The following is a 13,906-nucleotide window of genomic DNA, read 5'->3' as shown; positions in this document are numbered from 1 at the left end:
ATTTTAATGGTTAAAGCAGTTAGTATTGTGTGTTGCATCTGTCATACTGCCGGCCGCCCCTCGCCCGGGGCATTTCCATGCATATTATTAGCAATCAGTTACCTTCTTAACTCAGCCGGATAATATAATGAAAAAGCACGAGTGGAATAATACACTGAAAGAGCACGCGTGTTTAATATCTAGGATTATGAGCCAAAAATCGGTGGAATAAAAACGTCGTTTTGAGCAAGTGTGTTGAAAAGATAGTTTATTATTCAAGTAGACATATATATTACAATGCGCTTATGAACGTCAAATAAAGCTACGCCGGTTCTAACCCTACACCTCTGCCTCGAGAAGATTTAAATGCCCCCTCAATTGAAGATAAACAGAATTATTCAATATGGGACCGGCTACAAACTCGGCGGGACATATCTTTTAAAAACATTACATCATATAATTAACATGCATTACGAGTAAATAAGAAAAAATGCAATTTAAATTACTATAGAATTGATGCAATTACATACATCAAATCATAAAAATACGTAGCTCTTTCAGAAAACATATCAATTTCTTAAAAATGAAAAGAAAATTAATACAAGGAATGGGAACATGAATATAAAACTAAAACTAACTACAGCTAGAATGAATAAAGCGAAAAATTTAAATAAATTGCGCGTTTGCCGAGCGCCTTGTGGAGCATCTGTGTGCCTCTGCCTCACGAACCAAGAATCTCGACGCCAAACGAGACGAATTCGAGCGCCGGGCTTTAAATATAAAAATATAATTAAAATTTGGGGGTTATCCTACATAGATCGACTGAATTTAGGGCTAAACACTAAATAAGGGAAGCCTGTAGCTACTATGGGTATTATGTGAAGATATACAGACATATAGATTAATACGTACTAAGATAAATACATCTTATAAGATCCATAACTCGGGAACAAATCGCCGTGAATCGTGAATGTCGTTATGACTTATGAACACAAAAATGACTGGTTTTACCGGGATTCGTACCCAGGCCCTTTTGCTTAGTAGGCAGAGTCGCTAGGTCGCTCGGCTACCTAGGCTGCTGGGCTAAATAGGTTCCACCTATTTACCTATTTGCAGTACTACCTATTTAGCCGTCGATAGTGATTATGGCTTATAGCTTATGACGCGAAACATTTATTTCATAAAATGTTGATGTTTGGAGAGCATTAAGATTTAAAAATGTTATGGAAAATAATTAATTATTTATTATTGTGTTAATAATGATATGAAATTGATAATTCAATGAATACCTATATATAATAGACATTTATTTACATACAAGATATATACAGTGGTACTACATAAACGAAATTAATAACTAGCTTAAATCTAAAATAGGCCCTTTAGGCATTGTACCAAGGATGCTGGCGGCATTTCCCCGCTGTATCGCAATGCTGATACGTTGTGCGAGAAAGCCGCCAGCTCTTCGGTCACCAGTTACGTCAACCAGACGCTTCGCGAAATGTTATTAGTACCTATTAATATTTTCTGTGACCTTGGAAACCTTTTATATCTCCAAATTTATGTAAGTATATTAACCCTTCCCTCTAATTAAATTATGTGGTTGTTCTGCCTTGTGAAAGAGCCCTTGAGACCTACTTATAAATAAAATAATTTTTGTATACTGATTGCGCCATTGGGTTTAAACAAATAAGCAACGTCTTCGTTCAGAAGTAGAAATAGAAAAGATTTATTTGGCATAAAAAATATATACATATTAAACAGCAAAGTAATTAATCACAATTACCTACACCAAATAGGATGCCGCTCAGCATAAGCCGTGTCTATTAGAGACGACACGGTTTTCAGGACACCAAAATAAAAAAAATAAAAGTTAAAACCTAAAATTAAAATATGTATTTCTCTCTATTTCTGAAATATGCAAGAGCGATAGAGGGGCACGTACATGATTATCACTACAAAACAAGCCCCCCCCCCCACGTCTGTGTGTTATAAACTCAAAAACATCTGAACTGAATTTCATATTGAAGAAATAGAGAGAAATACATATTTTAATTTTAGATTTTAACTTTTGTTTCTGTTTGTTTATTTTTTTTTTATTTTAGTGTGTTGAAAACCGTGTCGTCTCTAATAGACACGGCTTATGCTGAGCGGCATCCTATTTGGTGTAGGTAATTGTGATTAATTACTTTGCTGTTTAATATGTATATATTTTTTATGCTAAATAAATCTTTTCTATTTCTACTACTGATCGAAGACGTTCTGCTTATTTGTTTACACGTTCACCTATCAATAGAGTTTTAAAATAACAATAAAATAATAATAAAATCAGATGTCAACATTCAGTGTCTTCAGCCATGCAGCTGCATGGGTTGTAAGATGTAGCAGGTCTTCCGGTGGTCCAGAGTATGAATGCAGAGGACAGCGCTGGATAATGTGTTCCATCGTTTGGTCCTCCTCACCACATTCACACAAGGCAGTGTCCTTCCATCCCCACCTGTGCAAGAGGTAGTTGCATCGGCCGTGTCCCGTTCTCAGTCTGTTCAAACGGCACCATTGCTGTCTAGGAAGGTCACAACCAGCAAGTCTACGCGCTGGGTTAGTAACTCTAGAGTCCACATTTGCAGCATTTGCAATCATTATCAATAGAGTGATTCGTGAGAAAGGTTTACGTGTATAATTTGTTAAGGCTTTCCCGAGGGGCTACAGTATTCTTCAAAAAAGGAGTGTACAGGTTTTTAAAGGATCGGCAACGCGCGTGTAATATCTCTGATGTTGCAGGCGTCCATAGGCTACGGTGACTACTTACCATCAGGCGGGCCGTATGCTTGTTTGCCACCGTCGTGGTAAAAAAGAATAAAAAAGGTTTTGTGTAACCCGTGCGAAGCCGGGACATATTTCCTAGACTTCACATTTCCCTTCCAGCCCGTGACCCGCTGTGGATCTGGCCGAGCAAATCTGTGATAGTTTACAATGACACGACTCCTGTAGAATTGGCCTGCTGGGCGTGGCTGGCAACAATTTCTGATTTACCAACAAGTACAAACACAACTCCTACAACAAAAAGAACTGATCTTGATGATGATTATGAATATAAGATTCGCTACGTAGCCTGGTATCAAATCTACGGTATGATATCCCAACAAACACATAAATGTAAATTGAGAGCCAAGTTCAATATTAAGAATATATTACCGTGGGACTTAGTCAATCTGTGTAAGAATATATAGTATATATTTATTTATTATTTATTATGTCGTTAACTCGCCGACAAAAAAAACTGATATCTATATGGGTGCCAAGTTTTGTGCTGTGTAGAAAACCCTAAAATTATAAAGGATTTGTCTTGTCTAGTTTTTACATATTTGTCTATGTTACTTTTCTAAAATTTGGTTTATTGGTAAAAAACTAGCCAAGTCAAATCCTTTATAATTTCAGGATTTTCTACACAGCACAGAACTATAAATATTGTACATATATGACATGACATCTATTTACTTAAATTGATTTCAGGATCAAGTACACCAGAAAGATTAATAATGTTGCAGCAAATAAACAAATTCAGCCATGTAAAGCTTGATTTAATGAAGATTTTTAAGCCTATGGATAATGGCACAGAAATTTTTTGCGCGTGTGAAACTATATTGAAGAAAAAGTCTAAATATAAATTTACTAAGAGTATTAGAAATATGAGCTACCGGATTTTGCTTTTATACCAGGAGCCGGCTCGTATATCATGTTATCCGTTAGGTAAGGAAACTAATATTTGTAAGTTATTATTTATTGCAAATGTAAGCATTTAAGAGAAAGGTAACGATTTTCTCATCTTGCCTTTTAATAATGAGGTCGCGAGCGTGCGTCACCAGTAATATATGACGAGAAGGGGCAGTTTTTAAAAATTCATCAAAAAATTATGGTGGTAAATTATACAAAATGATGTATAAGAACAGTTTCACCATATGTTGTAGATTGTTTCAGTATCAAAATTACGTTGAAACTAAGTCGATTTTCAGAGAAATTGTCACCTATTAACCAAAGGCAAAATACCCAATTAACTGGGCCTGTTTCCTTGTTCAAATTTAGTTTTAAATGTTATTTCAGAGTGAATATTTTTATCTATTATTTTCCTTATGTTATAATGTTATAATAGTAAAGCTGATTTATATTCATAATATTGTCTTCGGTTACCGCGATAGTTACTCATGAAATAAAACTATGAACCCACCCACCCGTTGACCACGAACGCTGTAAAGAGTTCGAAACGTCGGGATGTATTATAAATTCAATATACGCGATATAATCCGTTTTCATAGTTTTATTTCTGATTTATATTCATTATCTTAGTTTCCGAATAGATTTTGGATTAAGCTATCCATATACTCTTGAAAATATCTAGTTTTACTATAATAAAAAAACCTTTTTTTACAACAGATGCCTGTAGAACTTTGACGGGATTGGGTTGGATGGTGGCTGCAGTATTACTTGTGTTAGCAGTATTGGCAGTGATCGGGCTATTCTTCGCGTTCATCATGCTTTGCTTCGGCAATAAACCCTGCGAATCATACAAACCCAAATCAAATTAATATCTAAAGGGTTCGTATTCATCATGTAGGTACGTAATTCATTAATTCATATCCATTCATTCATATACATAATGTAGTCTACATATGACTATATGCATAGAGTAACTTATACTAGAGCGGTACTGTCATAGTAAATTTTGTAACCCCAGTAAATTCACTGCCATCTGTCGACACACTTTAAAACTAAAAATGAAGATTTATAAAAATACGATAGAATATATTTAAATATAGATAAATGATTTTTTTTATTTGCATTAATTATTTTTATGATTTTGACCCATGTTCTTTCACTGATATGCGTTAAAATTGTTAAATAACAAACGAAACCGTCAACGCCATCTATACGACTGTAGGCCAAAACTAGTAGCGCCCTCTGAACGAGAATCAAATTTTCTTGATTTTCGAGGCACGTTTTTTCCTTAGACTGTATCCATCTATCACAGAGTTATATCTATCTTTGCTATATGTTTAGATAGGCTCTAGAGTGGCTTAAAGGATGACTCACGTTAGACCGGGCCGTGGCCGAGCCGGAGCTTCCGGCGCTTCGTTTTCTATGGAAAGCATCACGTGATCACCTGTCATGTCATAGAAAAGTAAGCGCCGGAAGCTCCGGCCCGGACACGGCCCGGTCTAACGTGAGTCATCCTTAAGTATGCAGCGGCGGAACAGATGAAGCTCTTAGTGGGTACATTTTCGACTTTGAGAAAAGTACCATGAATGACACTTATTTGACATAGGTATAATCAAAGATAGATATAACTCCGTAATAGATGGATAGTCTAAGGAAAAAACGTGCCTCGAGAATTACGAAAATTTGATTCTCGATCAGATGGCGCCACTACCTTTAGCCTACTCTCGTATAGAGGGCGCTGACGGTTTCGTTTGTTATTTAACAATTTAAACGCATATCAGTGAAAGGACATGGGTCAAAATCATAAAAATAATTAATGCAAATAATAAAAAACATTTATCCATATTTAAATACATTTTATCGTATTTTTATAAATCTTCATTTTTAGTTTTAAAGTGTGTCGATAGATGGCAGTGAATTTACTGCGGTTACAAAATTTATTATGACAGTACCGCTCTATCTTATTATATCCTCTTTGGTATAATTAAATATATTAATAACGGGTCACTCACGTATTTTAAGTCGAAAAACGCTCGACATGTTTCACTCCGTTATTAATATATTTAATATGTCTATGTCTCACGGAAGTTGTTCTAAAATTACCAGTCTGCCTGCAGTCTCTGGCCTGCCGGCAATGACCTGCTGCCACTTCTGGGACTGCAGACTGGCAGTTGAGAGTCCGCCTGCCGGCAACGGTCTGATATCAGTTTGACAGGGCCCTATACATTGTCAGTTCACCGGACGATATCAGCCTATCAGTTAATCGCAACAGGCTACACATTAATTCTATTTCAGACCACGGACTGTCCGGCCGATATCTGTCGGCGCTGACCGGAATCGTCAAGCGGCCACTCACTATACCCTGTCACAGAATAAGTAATAGTATTATCATACAGAACGGCCACCGCACCGCCCCGCCCCGACTCGAATGACCTCGCCCCGCGACACCAGATTGACGGCCGTTTGCCGGCCGCTCAATACTATTCTTAAGCAACTTACTCACACAATGACGCATGACGCGTGTACAGACGAGCCGTTTACACATAGAAACGCAAGTGATTTTTGATGTATAGCGTGTCCGCCCTGTGACCCTGTATAAAGTAACTAAAGCGTTTCGGCATCGGCAAAATATTCTCGCCGACAATTTTTGACGGTCCGTGCATGGCACGCGACGGTGCTGGTCGGTGCCGAAATGTGCTAGTGGGCATAGTCTGATAGTTTTCTATAAATTTTATTTGATAGCGTGATGGACGTACCTATAGGTATAGGGTAAAGTAGGAAACAGTGGCTCGGAAAAAAAATACCGGGTGAGCCACCGTCACTCAACTTAATTCCAACACGATAGAGGCGATATTGGGGCGACTTAGCCACTGTTCGAGCTGAGCCAATGTTTCCTACTCTACCCTACGCGTTTGCGTTAAGTCTCATTTTGTATGGGACTCAAACGCGTAACGTCACGTCACGCTATCGAATGAAAAATACACTAGGGGTCCCGATGTTTCCGCTTCATAAAATAGTTATTTGTTATACAAGGGTGCAAAGTTGTATTTTACCCGCGAGTGTAGAATTGAAACTCGAGCAAGCGAAAGGATTCTATAGAATCCTGAGCGTAGCGAGTGTTTCAACACACGAGAAGTAAAATACATTTGCGCCCGTGTGTAACACAAAACTTTTCACCTCACTATAGCGAGGAAAGTGCAACATCCACAGGCGTTAGATCATCTTCATCAATGGAATCACTCATTTCTTTACGATATTATAACAGAAAACTCTGGAAGTTGTGTATTTTTACGCGAGTCGGTGAGAAAAGGTTTTAAGTAAAAAAAATGTTGACAATGTTGACATTTCTGATGTATGAAATGTCAACGATGCGTTTTGAAATTGCATCGACTCAACTTGTGCGTTCAGAATTATATTTAACATCATTATAAAAAAACAAACGTTTCTTATGGAATTTTAAGGTTTATGACTTAAAATCATTAAATAAAGCTAAATTTGGTATTTTTTAATAGATTCTCAAACCATTTATTTAATGATAATTAATATCGAACGAACCATTATCATGAGCGTTTTACGTTTTGTTATCTGTCAAGCTACTTAAACACGCTCCATCCAAGGTCAAATTACTTTCCCCACTAGTGGATAAAACGCGTTTTTCCCCGCTTGTATTGAAGGATAAACGACAACTTTCCGAGCTAGTGAGGGGAAAAATACTTTATCACACTTATACTTCGCCAGGGAAGGCTGCTTGGAACTGGGATTTATACTCAAATGTTTTTTTTTTTCAGGCTCATCTGCAAATGACCTGATGTTCTGAACCCACCCACTCGATTGCGATAGTCACGGCAAACAACATCGGAATCAAATGAACACGCCGACAGAAAGACGCTTCGTAGCATATACACGGCGTTACTTGAGCCACTGAAAACCTGAGACACCCCAACAGATTTTTTTTATTATTAACTCATCTTGGGTATTTATTCTTTAATCCGATAAATATTTAAAAAAATATTCGTTGTTTAGTTTTCTTAACAATTCTATCAACTGGTAATTCTACACAAGATACTTCGTCGTTTTAGTGACAAACAATTGCTAGTTACCATCGTAAACACTGTTAATGTTAACTGACCATTTGCATACCTTACTGCAACGAGATAAGGTTTACCAATGGCCAGTTAAGGGTGTTTGCTCATTGACAAATAACGTGTCAAATGCTACTTATTGATATTGCATTACAAACTTGTAGACTGAGCATGTAAAAATAATAAAATAATTACCCCCATTAAAATATAGCGTAATCGATTCTCCTATCGATTCTGAACACTGTTTTTAGGTTTTCAGTGGGTCATGAAACACCGTGTATATTATATACGTCTTGTATTTGTTTCGTTGTTTAAAATTGTTATATTTTATACAGAAAATACAGCGAGTAGAAGTTTTGTTTGTAAAACTACCAAAATACACTACTACTAATACTAATGTCCTGTATTTTTTTGTAACATGTATATTTCTTTTCCCCTCACTAGCTCGGGAAGCCGTTTTTTATCCTTTAAAACAAGCGGGGAAAAACGCATTTTATCCACTTGTGGGGAAAGTAATTTGAACTTGGATGGCGCGTGTTTAAGTAGCTTTTGACAGATAACAAAACGTAAAACGCTCATAATAATGGTTCGTTCGATATTAATTATCATTAAGTAAATGGTTTGTGAATTTAATAAAAAATACCAAGTTTAGCTTTATTTAATGATTTTATGTCATAAACCTTAAATTCCATAAGAAACATTTGTTTTTAGTGTTCCGTGCAAAACTTTGTTTTGACAAACTGAACACTTGGGATCACCTCGGTCTTGCAAATCAGTTAAATGCGTTTTTCTCAGACACCGTTCGACATAGATACCTAAAATTTGAAACAGTTATATCAATTTACCACCATTAATGTCGTGAATAAGTCAAAACCGCTTATTTCTTATTTTAGGGGGAAATTTAGAGGGTTGCGAGGGGTAACCAGATTTTTTTATTAGTAAGAATCGTGTGGGGTACCATTAGAAACCTTGCAAAAAATTGAGTCGATGGACTGATTTTGACTACATTACTGCAGTAGTTTCGATAAAAAATGCATTTAAAGTTGCAAGTTTTCATACAAAAAGATTCTCCTAGTCTGTCCTGGGGATTTTTGCAAAAACTATAGCTAATAAGGAGCTTACCAGCCAGTAACTAACTAAGTCGAGTATGGAGACTCTTTATTAGTTTTTTAACTGCAGCCTGATCTTTGGTTGCTTAGGTTAAGTTACTAGCTTGGATCAGCTTCTTAGACTGGTAATTTCATATTAGGGAGTCATTTTAGCATTCTTAGCGAGAAAGATCTTTACTTAAAACTTTGGCATTGAAATTAATGACTTATGTGTGTGACACAAATTTTAATTCAACTTGCTTATTTTTGTGGGTTATTTCATTTTTTTGTAATAGTCTACTAAACGCATGAGAGAAAAAAAGATCTACAAAATACATCCTTGTTATAATGCAAATAAGCTTAAATTTCGAACGGGCTTTCCAACCAATGGACTATCTCAATGTGTTCAGTAAGAATCATATTTATTGTTGGAGTACTTGGAGTAAACTTTAAATTTTTAAATTAAGAATTCCGTTCTTCACTGTCGTTTTGTTTTTTTACACAACAAAGCACATAGAGTTAGTAAGACGTATAGAGATAAAAAAGTCATTTAATATTTATTAGAGAGTATCTAATTCGTCGAAACAATATACAGAACATCGATTGCTTATTCAAATGGTTTTTAAATTGTGTATTGTTTTTGTATAATTATAATCTATTGTTATTTTCTACTTGACGAACATAATATAAATTCGTATAGATTAGTGTAAAAATAATTTATATTGTAATTTAATATTATGAAACATATTATTGTTAGTATTAGTTTCTATGGTAGTATAGTTTAGTGTAAGTTTAATTTTTGTTGTGATGAAATAAATAAATCTAAATCTATCCCTTTGCATTAAGTACGATGACATTTGTGTATAATTGTATACAGAATGTATATTTTTGAAAGGATCGGTGAGAGCAGCAACTAGATCCCGTTCTGTTACGAGAAAATAATCTCGGAAGACCTATACAAGTACAAGTGTGCTCGTGACAAGATATCTCTGTACTCGTGAAGTAATGACATACTTTCCGCACTAGCATCGAAATGTACTATTTCACGTTTATAATATTGTCAGGGTCCGATTGAATAATCAGTATGTAAATCTTAGGAATTAAGTTAAGCATGCTAATATTTGTGTAGATAAGTTATTCAGTATGGAAATAAAGAGGCTTATTATTATATATATTACGAGTATATATATGTAATATTGGCAGGGATTGGGTCATTCAATTAGGATTTAAAACACATTTGTATTTGTAATTATATTTCTAATATTATTTAGAATAATATAATATAATATCTTAAACGGAACTAAGAATAACGATTCCCAGTCGAATGTTATAATATAAATTGTGTCATGTCATATACATGTATGTATCTCTTTGTTTTCTTTGCAATTACGAGTATTCATCCATCTAATAGGGGGGTCTGCTTAAAAAAAAACACCTCTTCGAGCAAAATTCGAATTTGCGACCTTTTGGAACACCAGTCGAATCGTTCTTAACCCACTGAGCTTCCAAAGCTTACCAAATGCGTGCGCCAGGGCTCGGAACCGGTATTTTTAAAAAACCCCGAAATAGCCCAATATTTTGAATTATTTTATGCTCATTACGTAGGACTGAATCACGTATTTAGGAAACAATTTTGCATTATTAAAACGTCCCATAAAAAATGAAATTATAAACAAAAGAACGAAAAAGAACGTAATAATACCGGTATTTTTGTATGGAGCAAATACCGGTTTCCGAGCCCTGGCGTGCACATTACTTAATTTCTTCCTTTTTGTTTACACGTCAGAGTGCTTAGTAAATAAAAAGTAGTGTCTTATTTGTAATTTACAATATAAGAAATATACAAACGTTACATTCGATCAGGAATCGTTATTTAAATCAGGGATGTTGCGAATATTCGCATCCGCATCCGCATCCGCGGAACTTCCGCATTATTTTCAACATCCCCATCCGCATCCGCATAAAATTGATGCGGAGCTTAATGCGGATGCGGATTTGGAACAGGTAGGTACAGGAGCGTCTTAGCGGCGGCGTAAGTGCTAGGTAATTTCGTCATTAGCCAATAGGAATCTCATTTTGTTTTTGTGATTCGTCGATCGAGCACTTTAGCCTATGACGGACAGCGACAAGAAGTGAAAAGTTTGTTTTGTTTAGACTTTAGTATAGTAATGCGATTCTGGGGCACCTATAATCTTGTTCAAATACTAAGATTCGTTTTTTTTAAATAAAAATTACTAAAGTGTAATATTTGACGTTTTTTATGTGCCTAATCTCGACATCCGCATCCGCATCCGCATCCGCGGATGTCAAAAAATCGGCATCCGCAACATCCCTGATTTGAATCTAAGGTAAATCTAAACCTAACCCTTAATCGGTCCTAATCGCGTGACCTTACTTAAAGTAAAGGTTATGCTTATATATTATATTTTACCCTTTTGTTTATATGTTTTATTTTATATAAAGTAAAAGTAAAGTAAAAATCATTTATTGTACACAAAGATTTTGGCAGAAACAAAAATTATCTGGTCTTAAAACTAAGAGACAATTGTGTACATTTATGCATTTACAATGAAGGTCGTACCGGTTCCTACACTAGGCGTAGCCTGTCACGTAGGTAACCAATCCAGACACGAATTATCAGTGACATGATATGTGCGAAATTCCAATAAGACACTTGACTATACTTAAATTAAAGAAGTATATGCTGATTATTTTATGTGTGAAATATAACTTTGTAAACGGATTATAATTATAGCGTATAATAATTTGTGTGGCACGTATAAATATTTATTTTCTATTAAAACAATAAAGTGAGCTAAAAACATAATGACCTAAACTAAAAAACTTACAAATAAAAAATCTGACCTAGGTCTCGGTCGTGTGGTAGGGTGCCCAGAAGGCTGGCCGCATTTCCGCGCTGTATAGCTATGCTGATGCGCTGCGCGAAATAGTGACCAGCCCTGGTCACCGGAAGCCTCAACAAGACGCGCCGATATCTCCTTGTGGAGTCGGTGCGCACTTGGCCCCCACGGCCCCAATTACACTTTGGCACGTATAATAATATGTGAACATTTTAGTATGTAAGTGACAAAAACTGACTTTCCATTTTGAGTCGCGTCCGGTCTACAAGTTTCAAATACTATGGTAATAATTGTCATAGGCTGGAATCATAACATGAGGTTTTATACCTACTTACTGTTTTTGACGTATTTATTTTTCACGTACGAAGTTGTCATGTTTATTTATTTATTTTAACTTTATTGCACAGTAAAAGTTGTACAAAAGGCGAACTTAATGCCTGAAGGCATTCTCTACCAGTTAAACTTTAGGCCAAACAGAGATCAAATATAGTGATAGATGCGGGAAATGTTTACACTAGGTATAAGTTTGTTGTATGTTTATTGTCAACTTTAACGTATATTACACTAGCTTTTGTCCGCGACTTCGTCTGCGTGGACTTAGTAACCCCAGCTAGAGTAAGAATAGCGCCTGGAGAAAGTCTTATAGCAATTATTCAATTTGAGCATATTATGCACACAAATTAGCAGACACTTCATTAATTATCTCAATTCCACCCCGCTTTTTACTTTCTTAAGGGATGATTTTCGGGATAAAAACTATCCTATGTCCTTCTCAGGGACTCAACCTATCTCTATGCCAAATTTCATCTAAATCGATTCAGCGGTTAAAGAGTGAAGAGGGAACACACAGACAGACAGACAGACAGACTTTCGCATTTATAATATTAGTATGGATTGTTGTTATTTTTGTGTTTGGTAAAGAAAGATGTAAAGAAAGAGTTCCGTATATATATTATCTTTATGCTTACATAAACAAGCATTTATTTTATAAAATTATAATAAATAAAATTACAATATTATAAAATTAAAACTAACCTATTAAACCTAAACTGTATACACTTAGGTCACTTAGTATATAAAAACTTATTAATCACAAACTAGTCCCGTCAAAAATTTCCTTTTAAGTCCCGAACTGTTCCCTACCTGGCCCAAATGTTCCAAATATGCCAGCTGCGTTGCCACGCTGAATGGCTAAGGATATTTGTTGGACCAGGTAAGATCCAGCACGGGGGTCACATACACGGGCCTTACATAAACCAAATGGACCGATAATAACAATATTTTTATCAATGTGAGTTGGTGGTGTGAATGAGTGTAATTACCCAGTCGTCCACTATCGTCTTAAAACCTGTTCGAAATACCTTTCAGCAATGATAAAAGCTTTATATCTAATTTATCTAATAAGGCCCTGCATTTCATAGTGTTTGAGATATGCCTAAAATTTAATCCGTCATAACGATGCGTACGATAGTAGATGGATTACCTACGCACGGGATACTTGCTGGACAGGTTGCTTGGACAGTTATGCCTGCGGGCTTGGCCAATTATTTTTAACCGACTTCAAGATTTCAAAGGAGGAGGTTCTCAATTCGGTTGTTTTTTTTATATGTTTGATACTCCATAACTCCGTCATTTCTAAACCGATATTGAAAATTCTTTTTTTGATTGTATGTATATACATACAGATTGGTCCCGTTTTTGTCAAAAAGCAGTTCTGATAATGGGATCCATGAGGAATCGAGGGAACTCCTCAAATGTTAAAGGCATACATATAGTGATTTTTGTATTTTCATCAACAAATCCAGCATTTGGAGTTAAAAAAGTGACATTTGATGGATCGGAACTGCTGATGATGATCAGAATGGAACTCTTCAATGACACATAGTTCACGTTTGCGATTCTCACAGAACAGAACTGCTATCAGAAAAGTAGGTTAGGTTAGGTTAGAGCTGTGACCCTTACAGAAACGAAATGCTATCAGAAAAGTAGGTTAGGTTAGAACTGCGACCGTTACAAAAACGAAATGCTACTAGAAAAGTGGGTGGTTTTATCTCCTTTTTACATAATTAGGCAAAAGATGCTGTATTTTTCATTTCATTGTCTGGAATCCAAGAGTGCACCATCAACAATAACTGAACCTTCAGCGGCATCCCCCATTGAAGTCGGTTTTTTTTTTCATAAA

Source organism: Cydia strobilella, chromosome 27, assembly GCF_947568885.1.
Source record: "Cydia strobilella chromosome 27, ilCydStro3.1, whole genome shotgun sequence".
In the NCBI taxonomy this organism is placed as follows: domain Eukaryota; kingdom Metazoa; phylum Arthropoda; class Insecta; order Lepidoptera; family Tortricidae; genus Cydia; species Cydia strobilella.
This window is presented reverse-complemented; position numbering follows the sequence as displayed.